The 22,797-nt window shown below is 45.3% G+C and overlaps 1 long non-coding RNA gene across 2 annotated transcripts; it reads right to left on the bottom strand.

Annotated features, from left to right (window-relative positions):
- Window positions 1–2,622: 2,622 nt before the first annotated feature.
- On the bottom strand, window positions 2,623–6,311 carry LOC146759427 (uncharacterized). 2 transcript variants are annotated; one of them, XR_014932301.1, is made up of 3 exons: window positions 3,193–3,631; window positions 2,949–3,026; window positions 2,623–2,743 (listed from the first exon to the last, which is right to left on the bottom strand). It is a non-coding gene; the product is annotated as an uncharacterized LOC146759427 (long non-coding RNA). The 2 variants fall into 2 exon arrangements; XR_014932300.1 differs by lacking the exon at window positions 2,623–2,743 and adding an exon at window positions 6,102–6,311 and having other exon boundaries at window positions 2,752–3,026; window positions 3,193–3,468.
- Between the last annotated feature and the right edge of the window lie 16,486 nt (window positions 6,312–22,797).

The following is a 22,797-nucleotide window of genomic DNA, read 5'->3' as shown; positions in this document are numbered from 1 at the left end:
ACAGGCACCGTCAATTAAGTGTGACCTCTGAACTCATTGCCACCATCAGAAATAGGCACTGAAATTGCTCACTTCACTGCAGCTGGTTACCTCCTGATTTTGGGTAAATGCGGACACTGTCTTGAGGGCTACCAGAAAAACGATATCAACTTCATTGTAGGTGGTTAAGCTTGGAAGCTGGACTTGAGCAAGAAAAGTTTCTCAGCTCAGAATCACAGAATTATCAAGGTTGGAGAAGACCTACAAAATCATCTGGTCCAACCATTACCAATACTTCCCGGATAAATCATACCTCTCAACACAACATCCAAACGTTTCTTGAGCACTCCCATGGTCGGTGACTCCACCACCTCCCTGGGCAGTGCTATCCAATGCCTGAATACCCTTTAGGGGAAGTAATATTTCCTAATGTCCAGCCTGAATCTTTCCTGGCACAGCTTAAAACCATTCCCTCTAGATCTATAACTGATCACACGAGAGAAGAGGCCAAACCCCAGCTCACTACAACCTCCCTTCAGGACGTTATAGAGAGTTATAAGGTCTCCCCTGAGCCTGCTCTTTTCCAAGCTGAACAATCCTAGTTCCCTCAGCAGCTCCTCGTAAGGTTTGTGCTCCAGACCCCTCACTACCTTCGTAGCTGAAGACGTTCCAGAACCGCAAGGTTTTCTTGCAGGGAGGGGCCCAAAACTGAATAGGTCAAACATCCTTCTCTCCATCATTGCTGTCACGTGGAAGGCTGTCCTTGGAAATGCAGTGACTCATGCATCCTAACTGCACTCCATTGATGGAAGCACAACGTGCATCATTGCAACTTGCTGGTGGGTTCCTGTATTGGCAAGGGATCGATTCACCTGGAAAGAGTAGATACACAGCATTTAGCGTCAAACTTTCACTGTCCAAGGAGGCAAAGGCTTGGTGCTGCCTGTCAAGCAGGTTTCAAGCAGCTTGTGAGACTCATCTGGGAAAGACAGGAGTCAACCAAAGATGTCAGGCATGGGCTTGAATGCCAGAAGGAGGTACAAGCCCACTGAAAGCATGAATTCTACCTGTGTTGCTGACAAGCAGTGTTTTGAAAGTTGGATTTGCACCCTTACCTGCCAGGACCACGACTTCTGCTTCAGAGGGCTCCCTGGCACTGCTCTGCAGTTGGTGTTTGGCCACAGGGGATGGTTTGCCCAGGCAGAAGCAGGAACGCCAACTGCCAGCTGCTGACTCTGCCCTCTTCCTGGGAGAACTCAGTCTGGAGAGAAAACAGAGCATGCTGTCAGTCGTGGTGCAGGATGAGGGAAGAGCTGCACCGAGCCCTTGCCAATAGTTGCCTGTTCCCGCCACTGCCTGCTTTCTGCTGAAACACAGCCTAGAAACACCCTCTGTTTCAAACAGCAGAGGATGCTTCCATTCCTACAGCTCAGCCCTCAAGTCCTGCTGGCTACATTCCTCTCAATGATTTCAAGCAAGATTCGGAGCATGTGAGTAAAGGCTCCACAGCTGGACAGGAAAGGAGCTGGCAGGCGTAACTGCTTTCTGTGGAACCGTACAGTTATAAGGGAAGCTCAAAAGCATCCCTGACTCTTACGTTAACACCTCCTCGGCCTCAGCTCACTGCCACCTTTAATTTCTAGTGCCAGCAAGTCTGACCAACAGCTCTGCTTACATGAGAAGCACAATTGGTTTCAGGCACATGGCCCTGAAATCTGGAAAACCCCAAGATTTCCATGTACAGCCAGCACAGAACAGGATAGACGCCAGCGTGGCTTTCTGCATCTTGTGACTGCCTGCCCAACCAGGAAGGAAAGGCACCTTGTGTGGCTCCACTGAGGCCATAGGGCAACTGTGTGTTAGTTGAATCCTCAAAGATATAATGGACAAAAAATAAACCAATAAAAATCATCCGAACAATGATGGTAGGGGCTGGAAAGGGAATTCCTCTTTCTTTATCTTTCAGATGGAAAATCAATGATTGCGTTGAAGTTCCTCAGTACAGCTGCAGGCCCTTCCTCCACTTGTATCTTGCTGCTCCGTGTTGCAACAGGAGAGCTGCTCTGGCCTCTCCTCTCAGCCTGTGCCGCCTGCACGGTGAGCAGCTTTGTGGATGGAGAGACCCACACAGACTTGGGCCCAGGCAGAGAACTGTGCCCTGCAAGGGAAAACCACAGCTAAGACAGAAAAGGAAGCAGCAGCACAGCCATCCCCATTCTGCATATCTCTCAGAATTGCTCATCCGAGCCACTGGAAGAAGAGGAGCTCAAAATAACTGTGTGCTCAGAGGTATGCTCGTGGCAAAGGACACAGCCACAATTAAGAGCAGCTCACTGTATCTTAAGAGGCAAACAAAAAGCCTAGAAAAACTAGGGGCCAGAGATCTCAGAAAGCATCACTGCCACACTTCAATCAAGTTTCACCTGCTTGCAAAACGTCTTAAGAGCAGTGATGGTTTTCTCCATGTAAGGCTTGGACACTCTCAGGACCCATCAACAGGGCACCATATTCTAACCTAAGCCCAGAAGCCTGCTGTCTCCTCAACAGTAACAGAATTTTCAAAGGTCTTGGAGAAGCCCTGGATTGGATGAAGCTGTCAGATTTAGATCAAGCTAATGGAGGAAGATGCTCACCTACTCCCTCTCCCATGGCTGGTGTGGATTTGGAGCAGAAAAGGACGTCTGTGTAAATAGTACTGTTGAAATATCAACTGGTAGAGCAGTGTTGCACATTGTACAAATCACAGTTGGACATCCATGGACAGCTGATGATAAAAGTAATTGTAGGGGAAGAGCTGGATGAAATATTGTTAAAAACAAATAATCATTTTAGCTGCATGTTTGTAAGCATTTCTTTTCATCCTTCTCAAAACAGTTTCATGGCAGAATAAAGAGGACACGTTCACACAGACATTTCCACAGCCAGACTAGGGAATAATCAAAGAATATCAACCAAAATGTGTTTCCTACCAGTTACATGAATCTTGAAGGTGAGTTTCTAGCCAGCAGCCTCGCAGCTGTACTCCCCTTTGTTGCAGTAATTCATTCCTGGATGTAAATCACATGTAGAAAAGTGTTGCTATGATACTAGATGACCAAGAAAGTCCTATAGCCAAAATGTTTTGCACCAGAGAGGCTGTCAGTTGATCCTCCAAATGCAAGACACACAAAATGAAGCGTTCCTTTATCTCTGGGATTCCAAGCATTTTCTCACCTCTGACTTTCACTTGGAATGTTGCTTTGTCATCTTTTGTTTCACAGCTGTAGCTCCCCTGGTCTTTCAGGGTCACATTTTTGACCATGAGCTTGCGGTGCGTCCCCTTGGAGATGATGGTTGTCCTCTGGTCCTGCTTCACCTCTGTTTCATCTTTCTTCCATACGACAGCTCCGCTTGCAGCTGACACCTCACACACCAGCTCAAGGTCTTCAGAAGGACTGACTGATATTTCTGAAGTGGTTTTGGGCTTGCTGACAACATTAATGGCTTCATCTGAAGAAAAAAATAGAAAGTGGTTTACATCCTGACTCAGGCTTATTCAGCACAGCATGAAGATACAGTTAGAACTGATTGTAATGTCTCTGCTCATTACATTTGGGTGATCGAGTTTCACCTCTGGAGGTACTCACATACAAACGTGTGCTTGATTCTCCTGTGTAAGGAAAGAGTAAGTTCTATGCAGACAGTTCTTATTTCTTTTAATCAATTCTCTATTCTGCACACGTTCTTCTGAAGCTAAAATGAAGGCAGCTAAGTAACGTGTTTTCAATGCATGAACAAACCTATTCAACACCTTGTCTCTAAGCTAACAAGCAGCGTTTGAAGAGCACATCAGTATTTCATGCCCTTCATTCCATCCTGACAGAACCTGCCTGAGGAGCAAGCTGATGGCTGTCAGCTACAGGCAGACCTAGCTTAGTCTTGCATTTCTTAGAGCAACAACTGTTGCTTTCAGTCACTGAATATACCAAGGCCAATTGCTATGCCAGGCACATTTATGGCATCAGTGAACAAATAATGAGTTAAAAATTGTAATAGACAGGAGCCATCTATTCTTGTAAAACTAGGTGACCAAAGAAGAACAGTCCCTCTAGAGTCAAGCTGTTTAGAACTAATAGCATCAATCAATGTCACGTAGATAGATTACTTCCCTGCCCTAAGACCATCTTGTGACCATTTGGTGCTCCTAATTAAGCCCTCTTGATGGCTTTTTTGTCTGAGCCATGTGACATTTTGTGATAGGAGTTACTGCTAGTGTTCCCTTCACCCTACACCAAAGTAGGAGGTATCCATTCTCAGGGAATCATGCAGGCTTCCTCTGTATTTGATGCTCAGAGACAGCCCCAGAACTTTTTAAATCTTAGCTTAGCTCTCATCCAATAATGTTCATCAAACAGTGCAACTTGTCCTTTGGGGATGCCTTTGTTCTGCATCCACCAGTTCCAACGGAGTCTTCTCGGCTTGTTTTAGATCAGTTTTTTAACAGATAAAGAAAGGGGCTTTGAATTACAAAGTGAAATTGCAGAATGCAAGATTCTCAACCAAACAGAACGGGAGGTGGGATGCAGGGTGAATACCTGAGCCAATACCACCTGCAAGCAATCCTTCAATATCTTAGGAATCTCTAGCCATCCCAAATCCAGTGTTGTGCTTGATCTATCATCTCTGCTGAGTTTTTAGCTAGCTGATGGTGAGCATCTTGGTGGAGATGGGTGAGCAGTCGGACTAGAGGGTCTTAATCAACCTTAAGGATCCTGTGATCAGAGGAACTTGAATGTGCTGTTAATGGTCACAAGAGCTGCAATGCAGCATGAGCATACACAGCGAAAGGTTTTCAGTAGAGCTTCGGTTCATAAATGAGGACTGGGTTATGGAAAATAGGCTCAAGATAGAAACCAGAAACCAGATCTTAACGCCAGGTTCTGTGAATGCAGCCAGCTGAATTTCACAGATATTGAATTTCAATGACAATTTCTTGTGTTATTTTACCCTCCAGCTCCACCCTGAACAGGAACATGTCAGTGACAAGCATTACTCCTCCAGGCTTGACGTGACAGTGCTTTACTTGTACTATGAGCTAATGCCAGGAAGATCAGGAAAAGAGTTTCATCCACGTGCCTTCTCCTTCCTTAGTAAAACCAGTGTGAAACTGCAGCCACGTCAGGCTGAAGGAGACGTCTCAGATGTCCTGCCTGGATGCAGGAGCTCACGTGTCAGAGGATGTCTGGCACGTCAAGTCTCATGGCAGTGCAGTGCATGACAAACTGCAACAACACTTTCCTGTGGGCTCCTTTGGGCACGAGGCCCAGCGGGTGACACACCTCTGGCTGCAGCTCTTCAGAGCCTCCCAGCAGCCACGTGATGCCCATGGGAGAGACACAGCTGACCCGCACAGCAGATGATTTACCAGCTCGCTCTGATTTACAGCAAGAGAAGATACAAGTGGTGATGCTGAATGGTGAAATACTGCGAGTGTGTGGCATAGGTATAAGATTTGTGAGCCTGAGGATGTTCAAAGTCAGGATGGACAGGGCTCAGAGCACCTGATGGAGCTGCGGTGCCCCTGTTCATTGCAAGGGAGTCCAACTAGCTGACCCTTAAGGGTCTCTTCCCTATCTATGAGATACACAAAAGCTGATTCTGCAGTAACCAAGCTACCAACAGCAGCTGTTTGTCTTACAGCTTGCCAACACAGATTTTAAAATAACAGCATTGATTACTCATTTGATAGTCACATTACAGTGCAAAGCACATGGAAACGTCCATCAGCTAATTCATTTAATTCATTGGGCAGACCTGCCAGTATGAAATATTATGCTAACATGACAGAGAGAAGAAAAGCAAAATTAAGACTAGCTGACAAGCCGTGGCAGGAAGTTCTGCTCTCCATCAATTTAGTCCCATTATTCAATTCTGTTTGGAGATGTCTCCATGACTCTCTGGAGTTTGTTCCTTGAGAAGAAGCAATTAAGTAAGCTCTCCAATGCCAAAGTGCATACACTACTCTAGGCCTTTCTTGTTTCTCCATGGATCAACAAGGGTGACAAGCCAGCAGAAGATGATGAAGAGCCTCATCATGCAAACTCATGCATTTTATCCCCCTCACAGATGCACTGACAACTTACAGCATCATCCATTGAGACGTTGTGAATTTTCAGGGTGTGTTTCTTCCCCACAATGTGCAGTTCATAGTTTTCACTGGCCTTGAGCTCCTTCCCATCCTTCATCCACTCCACAGTAGCGCCTGTGTCTGAAAGCTCAGCCTGCAGTTTGGCTTCCTCACGCAGCCGAGCAGAGATCTTTTCTACATCTTTACTCTTATTAGTAAATCTCACTGCAGCACCTGTCAGGAGCAAAGGCCTCGTTAGTTCAATTGATATCAGGCTAACGTGGTCAATGTTTGCTGCAACATCTCTGAAAAAGTATCACCTTCTGTTCCTGCACTCATCATTGTGTCACTGCTGAGCAATTCAAGATATTTCATTTGGTCTTCTTGCCGGATTTACTAAGTAAAAATCAACCAAACATCTCCTTCTACTGATTAAGAATGCTCTAAACATGCTTCTGCAGAGGTTTCCACCCAATGACAAACAGGTCCTCCCATCATGAATGTTTATTTGTTCTATTTTGTCATGCAAAGCTGATTGATAGAGATATTATTGGAATGATTGCTCCCCTACTTCTAAATTATTCCAGTGCAATCAGAAAGGCTGTCTGAACCTGGAGCTGAAAGTACTGCTCTATGGTGATGCAGTGGTAAACCTGCTGACTGAATGCACTGGCCAATAGCTGTGAACTGCAGACATTCATCAGCTGGCATGAAGCAATCTGGTTCAGATACCAAGCAGCTGGGTAGACTGGCTTACCCTACACTCAGTGCTATCATGTTTAGGTCATTACCAGGACTCACATCAGTCCATGGGATGCAATTTCAGGTATTTGGTACAGTCAGTGAATGCCTGCAGCCCCAGTTCTAATCATCAGATCACAGCAACTATGCCTTGACTGTAAGAGGAAAGGAGAAGGATCAAAGCAAATACCTCTCACTCTCATCTTGGTGCTGACATCAACATTTTCGGCAACAAATTTCACTTCTGCTCCACCATCATTCTTGGTGATGTTCTTTATGATTAGGCTGTGAGTAGTTTGGGTTCTCTTGATGATGCAGGTCTCGCTTTCCTGTAAGACTTTACCACTGAGGTACCAAGTGCTGCAACACGTTGTTGTAAGGTCAATAGTAAACATGGCATCCCCTCCAGGTACAGCTTCACCAGTTGTTAGTGGGGATTTCACAGCCAGGACTGGTTCTGAGGAAGAACAACATGGATGTCTTAATGCTCTTTAGATGCAAGTCTGGTATCTCATTTAGAGATGGAAGATTAAATCATAGGGACATTTCTACTTCTCCCTTTGCATGAGTGCTGGAAGAAGCACTTCTGTGCTTAAGATCTGTTACAGAAAGTTCTGCCTCTTGCACATGTGAGATATCAAAAGATAAGGATATTCATGTCTCTCTCACAGAAACAGAACTTGTATCACTTTAGTGGTAGCTGGAGGTTGACAGGAGAACTAGTAATAAAGGAAAGCCTTTGGTGTGTTAGTGCACTACTATCCTTAAAGTCAAATGAAACATCTTTAGGGAACCAACACAGCTGCTCAGCTCACACTGACCCATTTCCATTAGGGTTTTTGTGCTTACCAAGGTGCACGCTCCCTGGGAATTCCAGAGACGGGCTCTGTCCATGTGCATTGACTGCAGACACTCGGAACTGATCATCAGCCTCTTCAGACAGATTGCTCACCGTGAACTCTGGGACGGGGACATGAGACTCGTGGCACCTCACCCACGTGAAGCCAGTTAGTTTATTGCCTTCCACAATGTAGCCATCGATTGGAATGGGGCATTGCATCTTCGGAGGGGACCATGCCAGCGTCACTGAGGTTTCTGTTTTATTTTTCACCACGGGGTCAGCTGGGGGCTGGGTGGGAGGTTTTCTGGGAGCTGAACAGAAAGAAATACAGAAATATTAGCATAAGGTCATGTAGGCTGGAAAAGACCTTCAAGACCAGCAGACTCAACTTTCAGCATGACCTACTGAGTCCCACCATTAACTACTGTACTACCTGAGGACATACATGACAAGCTTATTCCTGCAGGTATTTGCATAGTGAATATATTCACCCTCTGGTTGCTTTGGAACATTTTAGAGGTTAAAATCCCATCAGACTTTTTCACTGTGTGCAGCCACTGATACAGGCAGGAGGCTGGGAATTACCTGATGGGCTCTAGTTACAGACTACTGACACAGTAAATGATTGATTTCATTTCATTTTGGCCATCAAAAAGTTTGGAGTCTGGTTTAAGTCATCCATCTAGACTCCAATTATAATCATATGGAGAACAGCGCATTTAGGAGAACTCATCTCATCTTAATAAACCTGAATGAAATCACAGAATCATAGGATCACGGGAGGGCTTGTGTTTGAAGAAACCTTCAAGATCATCCAGTTCTAAACACCCTGCCATGGGCTGGCTGCCCACTAACCAGCTCAGGCTGCCCATCACCCATCCAATTTCGCCTTCAGCACCAAGGACAGGCATCCACAGCTTCTCTGGGCAGCCTGAAATGGAAGCAATGAGCCACACGTTGAAGACACTGAAATATTCATTACTGTAGAGAGAGCCAAATACTCCATACATATTGCCTGCCTGGTCAATTGCATTAAAATGCCAACAACAGACTCATCCAGCTCATTGAAAATGGTGTGAACAAGGCGTACAGGATTCTTCCAGCATCGAGTTAGATCTGCAAAGTGTAAAAATAGGAAATCTCAATGCAATGCAATTTTCCCTCATAACATAAATAGACACATAACTGTTTTGGGGTGCACTGTTACCAGCCTGTCAGTTGCTGTCGGTCAGTGCTAGATGCCAAAGGTCCCACTAACACAGCATGAAGCCGAAAGCTAGACGCTGGAATCAGATCTCCTGACCTTACCATCAGAAATCGAGATGTCATATTTTGCTCAGAGGTGCCTGCTTTTAGGAGGGACAGCTTCCGAGCTTTTTCTGCTCCAGGAACCAGCTCCAGCTTCAGGATTTAAACAGCAGTCAGAAATTAAACTGAGCTTTGTCACCTCCATCAAACAGAAGGAGTGGTTGGGTGGTACAGCTTTCCAAATAACTTAGAAACTGTCACAACAATCAGACGCCTACCTTTTCTTTTTGAACTTGTTAATACATAGAGCTTAATAGCATCAGAATGCCCCAAGCACTTCAGATAACACGACAGCTGTAAACCCTTCTTTAAGGATTCCTTTGTTTAACCACTGAGTAACTGTAATTCAGTGGTGCTGGTGGGAGAAGGGAAGTCCTAATCTTCCCAGATGGTGAATAGAGTTGATGTTCACATGCAGACTGGTGCTGCAGCACAGCCAGAAACCACTCATTTGGGAAACACAGCACCAAGAAAATAATGGGAATAGCTTCATAAAATCAGGCAGCTTCACCCAAATTTCATGTCAGGTCCATTATTCTTCCTATTTTCAGGAAGAAAGGTTTTCCCTTTTTCTTGTAGTTTTATTTTCTTTTCCTTTCCAGCAAGCAGCTTTGTAGCTTAAAAAATTGTTTTCTAATCACCTCCTGGTGTGGACAAATCACACAGGTTTGACTCCATGTTTTACATAGTTAGCATTTTATATTTGTTCCAGTATGGAACTGTACAGCCATAGAATGGCCTGGGTTGAAAAGGATCTCAAAGATCATCCAGTTCCAACCCCCTGCTATGTGCAGGGTCGCCAACCACCAGACCAGGCTGCCCAGAGCCACAATCCAGCCTTTCCTCATAGGAGAGCTGCTCCAACCCTCTGATCATCACAGTGGCCCCTCCTCTGGACCCACCCCAACAGCACCACAACCTTATTGTCCACAGAAAGCATATAACCCTCATTCAATTGCCCTTCCACTCAGCTTAGAGCACTACTAAAACCAGCATCTTCACCTTAGCTCATCACACTGCTGCAGTTCCTTTTACAAGGATTTCACTGGCAAAAATGAAATCAAAGCCATCACAAGGGATTTAGCACAGTTACGTGTTACTGGCTACGAGAGCTGTCAGCACAGTCACCTGTCAGGCTTTGCTGCTGTTCTCTTTATGTAGAGGCACAACAAGGTTCAGACACCTCACAGTGCAATTCTCACTTGGACTGTAAAGAAAAAGGAGGCTTGAAAAGCAGCGTGTGGAAAACAAAGAAACAAGAATTAGAACAACAGTGGGGCCATGGCACTTGTAGGAATTGTTCTGCCTTTAACAGCAGAGCTTTTCAAGAAGTATGAGGGCATTGCAAACCAGACCAGTTTGGACAGATTAACAACTGCAAGTAGTGGGTTCCAAAATTCCAGACATGAAATCAAAGATAGAAAAACTCTTCACATTTTCATCTCTCAATTTTTCGTACATTGTGCATTACAGTGCAAACAAGTTTTCACATACAACTTGGAAGCTAAAGACAAGTCTGACAAAACAGACTGCACAAAAATGATGGATAATTAACAGAGCAAATTGCTCTTTCAAAAACAGAGTTTATGTCTTCTGGTCATAACACTTCAGAAGCCTCAGAGGCTTCTTCTCCTTTGTATATTTTCATTAATCTTAGATTTTGTTTTCATTCAATGTGACCTCACTAAACAAATATTGTCTAAGACCATGAGTATCACATAAATGTGCAGATCTCAAGCTGCTCACTTATCTAGTACCCTTGGCATGATGCTTTATTTTCCTCAGCTGATCATCTAGATTGTGCCTGTTGATTGTGCAACAACAGCCTGTTGGTCTCGATTACCTGTGAGAGGCTCTAACTTTGGCCAGGAAAAATCATTTGAGGACAAGTAATTCTCTTGGAATCAGTAAGGCAGTCTTCCCATTCTTTCTTACCAGCACCCATCTTACATGTTAATAAAGGCTTCTGGAAATCAGTTTGAAGATCAAGAAACAATTCAGTTCAAGCATATGCAATCACAGGATTTGTACGTCACCTGCAAAAGTCATTTTATTCTATCCACAATCTCATCCTACATACAGATCCTTAGAAGGTTCCTTAGGCACACCAACCCCATGCTCCTATTACAGACCCTTGCATAAGACAGGTGATATACCTACAAGATTATCTACAGCTTAGACTACAAAAACAGGGAGTCTAGCTAGAGAAAATTATCTACCTGTGCTTCTGAGCAAACTGTTAACCACTCTCATACAGTTCAGGCCATTCCAAACAAGATGCAATGACATGTCAGCCACAGAAACAGCTTGATTTTAAGGAGTTTGTTTGGACAAGCCCCTGTTGCATACGGTGGTCAAACATGCATTACTTGGGGGCACATTGTATTTGATTTAACAGATACTCTTACCTCTGGCTTTGCACAGAGTCCAAAGTCTATCAGCTTCAAATTGTCAATCAGCAGATTTTCCCGGTGGATGAGAAAGCAGTCAGGAATGATTTCCACCCAAATGCCCAAGGAAACATCTTTTCTCTTCTCTTATTTCCTGCTGTAGACAGTGGTTCCCAGTCTACTCAAAGCTCGCTCGCTCTCGCTGTCTCAGAGATCTTCACTGACTGCTGGCATATTCCCATCTTCCAATATCCCAGGTGGGAAATACTAGCTTGTATCTGTTGGAAAGGACCTGGGGACTAGGAGGACAAGTGGTGAGAGACCACAGGCTGAATGCAAGCCAGCAGTGTGCTCTGACAGAAAAGAAGTACAACAAGATCATCAGCTGCATTAAAAAGCAGCACAACCAGACCAGGACAAGTCATTCCTGCTTCAACACTCATTGCACCACATCTACAATACTGTATCTGGTTTTTGGCCAGGAAGGATAACAACCTGAAACAAACTCTGAAGCAAGTTCTATGGATGACCTCCAGCCTGTGCAGGGGGCTGAAGCTCCCACTCAGAGAAGAGAAGCTGGGGAGAATGATCTTTGTGACAGAAAATCCATTGGATGGGGCCAGAGGAATGCATCTCACCCCATACCCTCTGTACAGCCACCATTTGTTTAAAGGATCACTCTTCCTTGAGGCACAAAACTAGAGCAGGTTACACAACAGACTGACACCACAAGGGCTTCTCTCGAGATACAAACTGCAGCAAAGAGCATCACAAAAATGTGAAACCAACACTCAGATCAGATCTGTGTCTCTGCTCCGCTCATTAGGAGCATCATGTTTTACTCCCCTTTCAGAGGAAGATACTTCTTCAAGGATAACAAAATCCAGCTCAGCTACAGAACACAGTACCACATAGCAATAAATATCTAACATTTCCTGTAGGGAAAGAATCCTAAGCACAAGTTATTGTCTGAGTTTCAGCTGGGACTGAATTATCTTCTTCAGTGTCTGATATAATACTACGTTTTCATTCTAGAGAAACAATGGAGATAGCGCAGTGATGCTTACAGTTGCTGCCAGGCAGCGTTGTACAGAGCCACAGTCAATCTCAGCTGAGAGCCCAAGGAAGTGAGAAGGAACAGAACTAGGACAGCTGACTTAAACTGGCCAAAGGATATTCCATACTATATGACATATTGTGGAAGGAGTTTTGAAGGGGGTATAACTTCATGTAAATCTCTTCCACTACTAGGAGGCTAACTGGACACTGATTGGTAGGTGGTGAGCAATTGCTTTTGCATTCATCATAACTATTATCCTTTTCTCTATCTCAGTACATAATTCTATCTCAACCCATGAGTTCTACTTTGTGTTACTTCTCCCCCCTTCAGTTCTCTCCTGCAATCCACTGGAATGGAGTGGAGTACCGTAACTCTCTCTGCCAACAGAAAAATAAAAACACATTCATTATTATTTATGGAAGACTGACTGCAGTTCAGGCTCACTGGTTTGAGGTCTCTGGGCATAACCCTGACTGTGAACAGAAGCAATTGCTGAAACAGTCTGTCAAAAAAAGACTGGAGCTTCCTCTTCCAAAAGGCGGTCCTTAGAAACAATGCAATCAAACAGCTTCCCTGTAAGATAAGGTTATCTGAAAATGCATTTAGAGAGTATCAGAGAAAGGTAAGTAACAATGACAGCACAGAAAGCAGAAACTATTTCTTACCTCTATGACTATAAATATTTCTTTGATGTCTCTCTTACGTGATCCAATGGGCAAACATGTTGATGTCTTCAGTTCTTCATGGCATCAATTTCTGTTTTAGCATGAGGCAAGTCATCCTTAAGAGACCATAAAAGCAAGCGATGAAATCGCTAACTACTGTGACATACCAGGTACCACATCTGACTGCTGTGGAACAGAACAAGCACATATGGGACAGTACACAATTCAACATCAACTCAGCAATGACTGACATCACTCCCATAGAAATTCTGAAACAGAGCTGTGAAAAATGAAAAGTAAAACATTCAGCATTTTCATTGGCATTTTGGTAAAGTTGCTGTAATAATGTAACAATAATGTAATGTAATGTAATGATGTAATAACTTCCTCCATTTTAAAGCCAGAGAATACTGCCCTCTGAACAACCAGCAACAAGATTTGTGGTGCTCTGTTAAACTTTTTCCAGCTCTACAGCATCTTTCAAAAGGCAATGGGACCAGTAGGCTGCATTCGTATGTACCATCCCACCTGCCCCCGTGTTCTTGAGAACTCCACAACTCCAACAGAAGATATTATCATATTTAAATGCCTTTTGGCTTACCCCTACAGTAACTTTCTCCATGATTTTTAGTGCAACTTTTTCACCAGTAAGAAGATGCCGCCCGAGTTTTACCTTGGCAAAACCACCTACAAATCAAAACACAGATGCTTAAAGTTGAGTGTGAATTCTTCTCTAATATAATATTACAATTTCCAACTGGTTTAAAAAACGAATTCCAAATTTATACAAATGAAACCTGACTTAGAGAACTGACAAGAGCTGTTAATCTATTCTCAGATTAATTCTAGAGTGGTGAGACAGACTGTTAGGCGTGCTGTTTCTGTACAAAGATGACACTTACCCGTTCCAACTGTTTCATGGAATTCCTAGTACTTGAGAATTTCCTCGTAGTCACTGACAGACATCCTGAATGTGCAAGAACTGAAGATCCTCCAAGCACGTGCAATGAGGAAGTGCCAGCAGTGTTCACATCCTACTTAGGACATATTCTTAGAGGCAGAAGGGACACTCGTGGCAGATCCAGCAATGCTCATCTTCTCACCAACGTGCATCCCCCTCTCACCCAGCAACAACAAAACACAGTGCATGAAGCTGGCTTCACTTAGGTTAACAATATGGAACATCCCTCAGGGCTTTGTGCCACAGAGCAGTAGCAGGGCTGGACTACAGCTTGAGGAAGCAGTGGAAGCCTTTCCCTGTACGGTTACAGTGTCCCTGCACGCACCCCACAGCCAGAGCGTTGCAAGCTGAGCTGTCTTGCTGTTTCTTGTACTCATCCCAATCTCTGCGAATGAAAACTCAGAATTCAGTCAAGGCGTTGATTGAGCACGAGCGTGCCTTTATTCAATAGGAAAAAGGAGGGGGTGTGAGGTCTGGAGGAAAGATGGGACTCATTCTCTGTTGTCTGACGAGAGTGTCTCAAAAGTCGTGCTGTTGCCCGGAGCCTGGGACTCTTGGCCTGATTCTACCTCCCCCTCCAAGATGTTTGGCTTCTCCTCTGTAATGCTGACCTGAGCCTGCATGGTTGTGCTGCTGTCGGGGCACTCGTGCTGTGCTTGGGCTGGGCTGTCCTCGAAAGGCACTCGGTTCAGGCTGGTGCCTGAGGAGTCTGGCAGGCTCAGGTCAGCAGCTTCAACAGGTATGGGATGAACGAGAGCTTCAACGATGATGGCATTCTTCTCTTTATAACTGATGTTATACGGAAGGCTTTCATCTGAACTGCAGCATCCTGTGCTTAGTAACAGTTCTTCATTGATGGAATCACAGGATGCTGCATCGTAACATGCCTGGCGTCTTGGAGATATACAAGGGCTCGGGTCACCTAGGAAGGAGTAGACGCACAGCAGTTAGTGTCAAAGTTTCACAAGATGAATCATGAAACAGGTTCTTGACATTTGGCTATGCAGTGATGGTGGGCAGAAGCAAATAGGCTTCTAGCAACAGTGTCACTGTCTTGAAAGTGATCCTCGTGCAGGTCCAGCTCTTGTGTTGACAAGAGACTCATTTGGGAAAGACAGGGGTCAACTGAAGATGTCAGGCACAGGCTTGAATGCCAGAAGGATGTACAAGCCCACTGAAAGCATGAATTCTACCTGTGTTGCTGACAAGCAGTGTTTTGAAAGCTGGATTTGCATGCTTACCTGCCAGGACCAAGACTTCAGCTTCAGAGGGCTCCCTGGCACTGCTCTGCAGTTGGCGTTTGGCCACAGGGGATGGTTTGCCCAGGCAGAAGCAGGAACGCCAACTGCAAGCTGCTGACTCTGCCCTCTTACTGGGAGAACTCAGTCTGGAGAGAGAAAACAGAGCATGCTGTCAGTCGTGGTGCAGGGTGAGTGATGAGCTGCACCGAACCCTTGCCAATAGTTGCCTGTTCCTGGCAATGCCTGGTTTCTGCTGAAACACAGCTTAGAAAAGCGCTCTGTTTCAAACAGCAGAGGATGCTTCCATTCCTACAGCTCAGCCCTCAAGTCCTGTTGGCTAAATACCTCTCAACGATGTCAAGCAGGGACATGGATCCCGAGAATGTTGGAGGCTCAGGCTGCTTCGCTCTCCTGGGGCAGGCCTTCAACAGGGAACGAAGGCAGGAGATGAACTTGCCCCGTTTCTTTGGCTCTGCGCAACAAAACAAAAAAACAAATTCATTTCAGCCCTGGCTCGGTTGGACGAGGCCGAGTGCAACACATTCAACAGAACACGTAACAACAGAAAGCATGTTCCCAACAAAGACACGCAAGAACGGATTTTCCCCATCCCTGGAGGTGCCCAAGGAGCTTAATGCAGTTCTCTTTCTAAGCTTGCTCAACTCGGGCATTAATGAACCCCCTGAAAGCCACGTTCAGACCCCATTTTACTAACCCGCATTGTCAAATGTAAAATACGCACCTGGCTTTGGCAACGAATGTAGGATGGACTCGGGCAGTTTTCCCCTGATGAGTTCCACGCACTCACCAGGGAAAAAACCAACCTGTAATAAGAACAAAAAGACAGGTGGGCATTAGCCCAAGCCCAGAGCCAAAGGGAAGGTCCTCTGACACCGACACAGGGCAACTGTTTGCATCCAGAAGCCATCCTGTGCAGGCAGAGCAGCTCCAACCGGAGATTCCCGACTCTACTGAAGCTGTGCTCTCTAGTCAAAAATGTGTGCCTACCTCAAAGCCACGCTTGCCTCTCCAAAAGGGGCTCATCTCCTTTGGTGGCATATCAACAATGCACACGATGTCTCCAACCTGCAAAAGATTGAAACATCAATCCCAGCTTCAGCACAGCTAAAACAAAAGCCTTCTTCTACGACACAAAATATGAGAGTATTCCCGAGGCGTTCACACTCTATACTAATTCTGTGCACAACAACAAGGAATGCCTGGAACTGCTTACCTCCAGAGAGAGCTCATCCGGCCCCTGGGCGACGTGGCTCCTAATAACATGGGCTGCCGCAATTGCTGGTACGTTTAAAGATGACATAGCACGCACCAGCTGCGGCTCCCGCATGTTATCAGCCTGCAAAACAGAGGCTGGTCAGAGTGGTCAGGAGATGAGGACAAACCAGGAGGATTTCAAGGTGAGGAGCACATCTGCAAAGAAAGCTGCAGCAAATGCGCTCCGTCCTTATCAGGAGCACTTCAGAAGGAGCTGCACGTCTCATCACAGTTATTTCCCTTTCTGGCGTGCATTGCCAGGCCATGCAAAGATGCATCTCTCTCTACCCAGACTAATCAGCAATGGCACTGGCACAGACAGGTGGCCAGGCCCTTTTTGGCCCATTCTTTCCTGCAGGAGAGTACACCTGCAGCTCCTTCTAATGGCTCAACACAGGGAAAAAAGACCGGCCAGAGCTTCATACTGTACCTCCGTCGCCGCCAACTCAGGCTCACGGCTGATCCCACTGCACGCAGCACCCATCACAGCAAGTGTGAACAGCTGGAACAGAGCAGAAACACACTTCTGTTTTCTCTATTCACACAGCACAGTATGGACAGACTTCTTCAGAGCTACCCGCGCATACCCTGCGGCAAAACCATGCGGGGGGACAAAACATGGCACGTACCTGGCAGTGAGATCACCTCAAGCTATCTGCAGCAGTTCCTTGTCGCTTTGCTCGGATGAAATGAGAGCAAAAGCTGCACCAAGGCAGTGGGCGGAGGGTGAGGAGAGGAGAGAGAAAGAGCAGATCAGTGAGCAGGGCTAAGACAGTCATGGAATAACACACACAGCACAACTGTCCCACCCACTTGCTGCAAGACATGCTGAGTCTCAGGCTACGTGATGCCTGTCCGCCCAGCAACTTTACAATGCTTCCACTACTGAGCAAAGACAATGGAAGAAGCACGGGACAGGTGCCAACTTTACTGATACCCCCTTTGGAACGTGTGTACCGGGGAAAATTACGTCTGATGGTCAAGAGTAAGCAATACGGTGCTGTGAGCTCAAACAGCCAGCAGTTCTCAACACCTCACTGCCCACCCATCCATCCCACGTCAGCTCAGCTTACCTACAAGCTGCTGCACACGACGGTGAGAAGAAAAAGCACTAAAGATACTAACTAAAGCCACTAACTAAAGGCACTAACTAACTAACGGCACTAACTAACTAAAGGCACTAACTAACTAACGGAACTAACTAACTAACGGCACTAACTAACAACAGTAACTAACTAACAACACTAACTAACTAACAAAACTAACTAACTAACAAAACTAACTAACTAACAAAACTAACTAACGGCACAAAAGGCACAAGAACAACAAGACAACCAACCACTCCGACCACTAGCTCACCCACAAAGGAACACAGAACGCACCGCTCCTCCCCTCATTCCAGCCGCTTATGACATCACCAACGGCCAACAGCCTGGTCCACCATGACCCCCCACAAGGCAGGGAGCCAAGACCACGTGGTCACATCTGATTCCAACACGGCACCACAACATTCCAGGACTCAGTGTGGGCTTGGAATTCTATCCTGGTGTGGCAGCGCAATGGGAGGTGTTAGGGCACAGCTGAAGAGCTGACAGACAACGGACGTTTCCAAAGGAGGGTGCCAGATTAACTCTCAGCATTCTCTTGCGGGGCTCTTAGGAATGCTTCAAACCCATTTTCACTGCCTAGCTCATTTCTAGAAAGTCCAGTTGAGAAATGCTCACTTTGTCTGGGGAACGCCTCTATGCATCATGAATGAAAAATAAAATAAAATGGGCACGCGACCCTATGAAACTTACCTCTCTGCTCTTGCTGTCAGCCAGACACCTCAGATGAGCATGACGTGTCCCTGCTCCTGAATGAAGATTCACCCAAGTCTGTGTTCCTCTCTGCTCCATCTCTGGCTCTAAAAGAAACACAGACAGAGATGATTACAAGATCCTTTGTGCAGACGAAAGACAAGGGTGCACACGAATTCTGTTTAGCAAGAAATACTACAGTCCCAATGGTAGTACTTGAATCCTCCTTTGGGGCTGGAGCTCAACAGGTCAACACATCAGAAATAACACAAAGTGCATCTGGAAGACGTGTCTCAAAGCCCAGAAAATCCAACACGGGAGGGGGCTGGACAGTGGACCACAAGTGTCCATTTCCATTGCAGCTCCCTGTAGAGAACAGCACCAATCAGCAGGCGTGAATCAATTCATTCACAAGCTGCACAATGACTCTGTTCTTTACATGATAAAGAAACACACAGAGATTCCTGACCAAAAAGTTGGGAGTTAATAACGACCAAAGAGGTTCCTGTTCCTACGCCTCATCCTCTCACCCCAACTCCTGGGTGATGCCCACAGGCTTCAAGTCAGCTCTCAAATCCATTGAACTCCAGTCACAGAACTCCATCAAAAAGGATGTCACACATGTGACACTTACATACATTTTGCATCAGAAACAGTGACGCCAGCAGGAGCAGAGAGGTGACTGCCCCCTGTACTCAGCACTGGTGAGGCCACAACTCTAATTCTGCGTCCAGTTTGTGCCCCTCACTGCAAAAAAGACACTGAGGCATTGGAACGTGTTCAAAGAAGGGCAACAAAGCTGGTGAGGGGTCTGGAGCACAATGGGGCCATATGAGGAGAGGCTGCAGGAGATGGGAATGTCCAGCCTGGAGAAGAGGTGGCTCAGGGGAAACCTCATTGCTCTCTATAACTTCCTGAAGGGAGGTTGCAGTGAGCTGGGGGTCGGCCTCTTCTCTCGTGTCATTACTGATAGAACTAGAGGGAATGGTTTCAAGCTGCGGCAGGAGAGGTTCAGGCTGGACATTAGGAAATATTACTTCTCAGAAAGGGTGGCCAGGCACTGGAATGGACTGTCCAGGGAGGTGGTGTAGTCACCCACCCTGGGGGTGTTCAAGGAACGTCTGCAGAAATCCCTGCTGAAATCCTGACCTCTGCCACAGGTGGCTGAGTGACACAAAAGCTGTGTCCTTGGTTCCCGGCCTTACCTTCACATGCTGTTCATCTTGCTCTGCAGCTCCTGTTCTGAATAGTCTTCTTATATTCCCATGTGATGTACCCTGAAATACATCATTTAGTGAGTCTGAACAAAACATAAGACATTAATTGGAACTGTGAAGAAATGTTTTTTGCACTTTACTTGGAGGATGTTACATGCTATACCTTCTTTTCTCAATTGTAACACACGATTTTTTATAAAAAGAAACATAGCAAGTCAGCTCTTCAGTGTGCATATTGATGAAACTTGGTGAAATACAACTTTAGAAAAAGGTAATTTGAAAATTTAAATATTCTTATCAGAATCTCTGCTATTAGTTACCGTTCCAATGTTCTGATTTGATGATGATTCTCTCAGAGCTGTTTTGTCACTCCCCACCTCAAATGCACTTCATGTGCTTTAGGAGCATCACTGGAATTTTGAATAAACTCGATATATTTTAGCAAAGCTGCTACAGATGCACGACTGCAGTACTTTGGAAAAATATAATCTTGATTGAACGCTGAACAGTGTTATTTAATTATAATCCAGATAATTAAATTAATTAAACCAAGGGAATCACCTCCCAGTCAGTCAGCTCCCACCAGGGAACTCGCTTCCCTGCCAAGCAGATGCAACCAACACAAGCTGCTACATCACTCTAGGGCCCCACTGAGTCTTCCCAAGGGGTCTCCAAAGGCTTCCCTGTTGACTTCTGGGAACCTGGAAACACTCACATGGAAACCAGTGCCCCCTAATGTGCCCCAGAGGTTTCTCAGGGCCCTGCAATTAGCTCTACAGACATCCAGACATGCCCCAGAGCAAGTATGTGTGCTGTAGGGAGCCCAAGAGACATTCCAGAGTATGCTAGTACTCCTCAGTGCGCTCAAGGGTTCTTCACCTGTCTCTAAATATGCCATACTTGACTTTGTTTTCTCTTCTGGAGCTTAGTTCTCAGCTTTGCTTTCTCATGCCATTTATCATTCAGTTTAGAGATTATTTTAACTAAAATATTTTAATCCACCATATTTTCTGAAAACTAAGAATTGATCCCGCTCAAGGAAACAGAAGAGAAAAACATCACCCACAGGCTGCAGATATTTACCTCGACTTCTCTACATGCCATCCCCAGTGTGCTTTTCAACTCACCTTGCACAGTGACCCTGGCTTTTGTTTCAGAGTCCTCTGTCTCACAGGTGTACTCCCCGCTGTCCTTGGCGGTAGAGTCATGGATGATCAGAATGGCCCCAGTTCCCTCCTGCTGCAAGTCGTGCTTCTGGCTTTTTCTGATTGCTTTGCCATCCTTGTACCACCTGATGTTCACATCTGGTTTCGACAGCTCACTGCTCAGGCTGATGTCCTGCCCTGCTGCTGCTGTTTTATCCTCCAGCTGTTTTGTTACCTCAGTAGGTTTTTCTGAAAGAAAACATGCTTTTTGAGTAACATACACTTAGGGTAGGATGCCTCTCTCAAAATACACGCATCTACATGCTGGAGATAAGTTAGAGAGGCACTTGCAACAGACGCCATCCTACAGCCAGCAGTAATCTGTAAAGTACAGACAATAGAATTCCAGGCACCATTAATTCTCTCTTAAATCTACCCCATTGAGGATGATGAACCATGTCTGAAAACTGCCTCTTCCTTCTCTCCACTGATCACACTGGGAGCCTCAGATGATGCTCTCAGATGCACATGTTCTAGATAGGAATTTGTTGTACAGCTAGATGATGTGAAGGCCATCCCTTCAGCTTATACTTAGAGGATATTTGCTCCCACAGTTCCCTCAACAGAGCATTCCTGATTTACTGTTAATGGAACAAGCTGTAGTGAGATGCCCATTTCCAACACTACCCCAGTGCTTTGGGTAGTTCTCACATTTGTGTCAAATGGTTCCTCCTTTTACTTATTTTTAAGAGAAATTCTCAGTGCTTCAAGGTTCAAGTAGAAGGTTGCTATTCACTTTAACCATATTATGAGTTAGCTCTCATGACAATCTTATCAGAAGACAGTTGAAGGAATCAGACCCCAGAATCTCTCCCATCTTATTACCTTTCACAGACAGAGAGGCTTTGGAGGTTAGACCACGGGCAATAAAAACGACTTCCCCAGAGTCAGTAGGAGTCACACTTTTGATAAGGAGAGTCTCTTACCAACCCACGTTAGAAGCTTTAAATCGCCCACCACTTTCCACTCTGCTTCCATTCAGTGTCCACTTGAACTCATCAATGCTTTCATGGGACAGAATGCATTCAAAAGTGCAATCTTCTCCCTCCTGGATTTCATTGTTTTTCAGCCGTTTGCTAATGCCAATATTCAGCTCTGGAAGATAAGAGATAGGTTAGTATGAGGTTTAGATGGAGAAAAGGCATTCGTGACCAGTGTGAGTAGCAGTACTGGTGTTTGAACTCAGGATTTGCAGATCATGGCTGCGTTCCTCACTGATGTATTCTCTAAGACATTCTCCTCTCAGAATTACCAGAAAGCTATAAAAAAAAAGAGACATGAATCTCTTGTCTTTGCTCTGGAAGAACTACAAGGAGAGCAGCTCAGTCCATGGAGCACAATGAAGATTCAATGAGCTACAGAGGGAAAAACCTAACAGAGAGGACAACTCTAGGATGCTGCGTGAGAAAAAGGGTTTTGCCTACGACAAGACATTAAATGTTTCTATTAGCTAATTTGTTACCATCCTACCCCTACAGGTGTTCAAACCATTTCTCCATTTTAGGGATGTTTAGAAAGGAAACATTTCCAGGACATTCTTGACGTTTTTTGTGATTTTCATGGCAAAAGGAGATACATTTACTTCAAAAGCAATGGGAATTTTCCAGACATCACTGCGCTAAATTGCAGAAATACTGTTCTATTGTAGAAACTATTAAGGCTTGTGGGGGAATAGGTGTAAGACATAGTGACCACACTGAATGTGCTTTTAGCACTCCTTCACTTTCCACAGTACTTACCCTGAACGCCGACATTTGACTTGGCAACATCAGTGCCAATATCACAGGTATAGAAACCTGCATCTGAATTCTCGAGGTCATGGAGAAGGAGACATAGGGTCTTCCCAGACTGCACCAGCTCATACTTGTTGCCAGAAGTGAGCACATCACCGTCCTTTTTCCTCACTGGTTTGACCTTCTCTTTAGAGACTTCACATTCCAATTTAATCACACCCCGCTCCTCACCAAAAACATCATCCAAGGACTTCATGAAGACAGCAGGCTTCTCTG

Source organism: Coturnix japonica, chromosome 10 (genome assembly GCF_054131305.1).
Source record: "Coturnix japonica strain WE chromosome 10, WE-NBRP24, whole genome shotgun sequence".
Lineage (NCBI taxonomy): Eukaryota > Metazoa > Chordata > Aves > Galliformes > Phasianidae > Coturnix > Coturnix japonica.
Note: the sequence above shows the minus strand (reverse complement) of the source record. Positions and strands in the feature narration are given on the sequence as shown.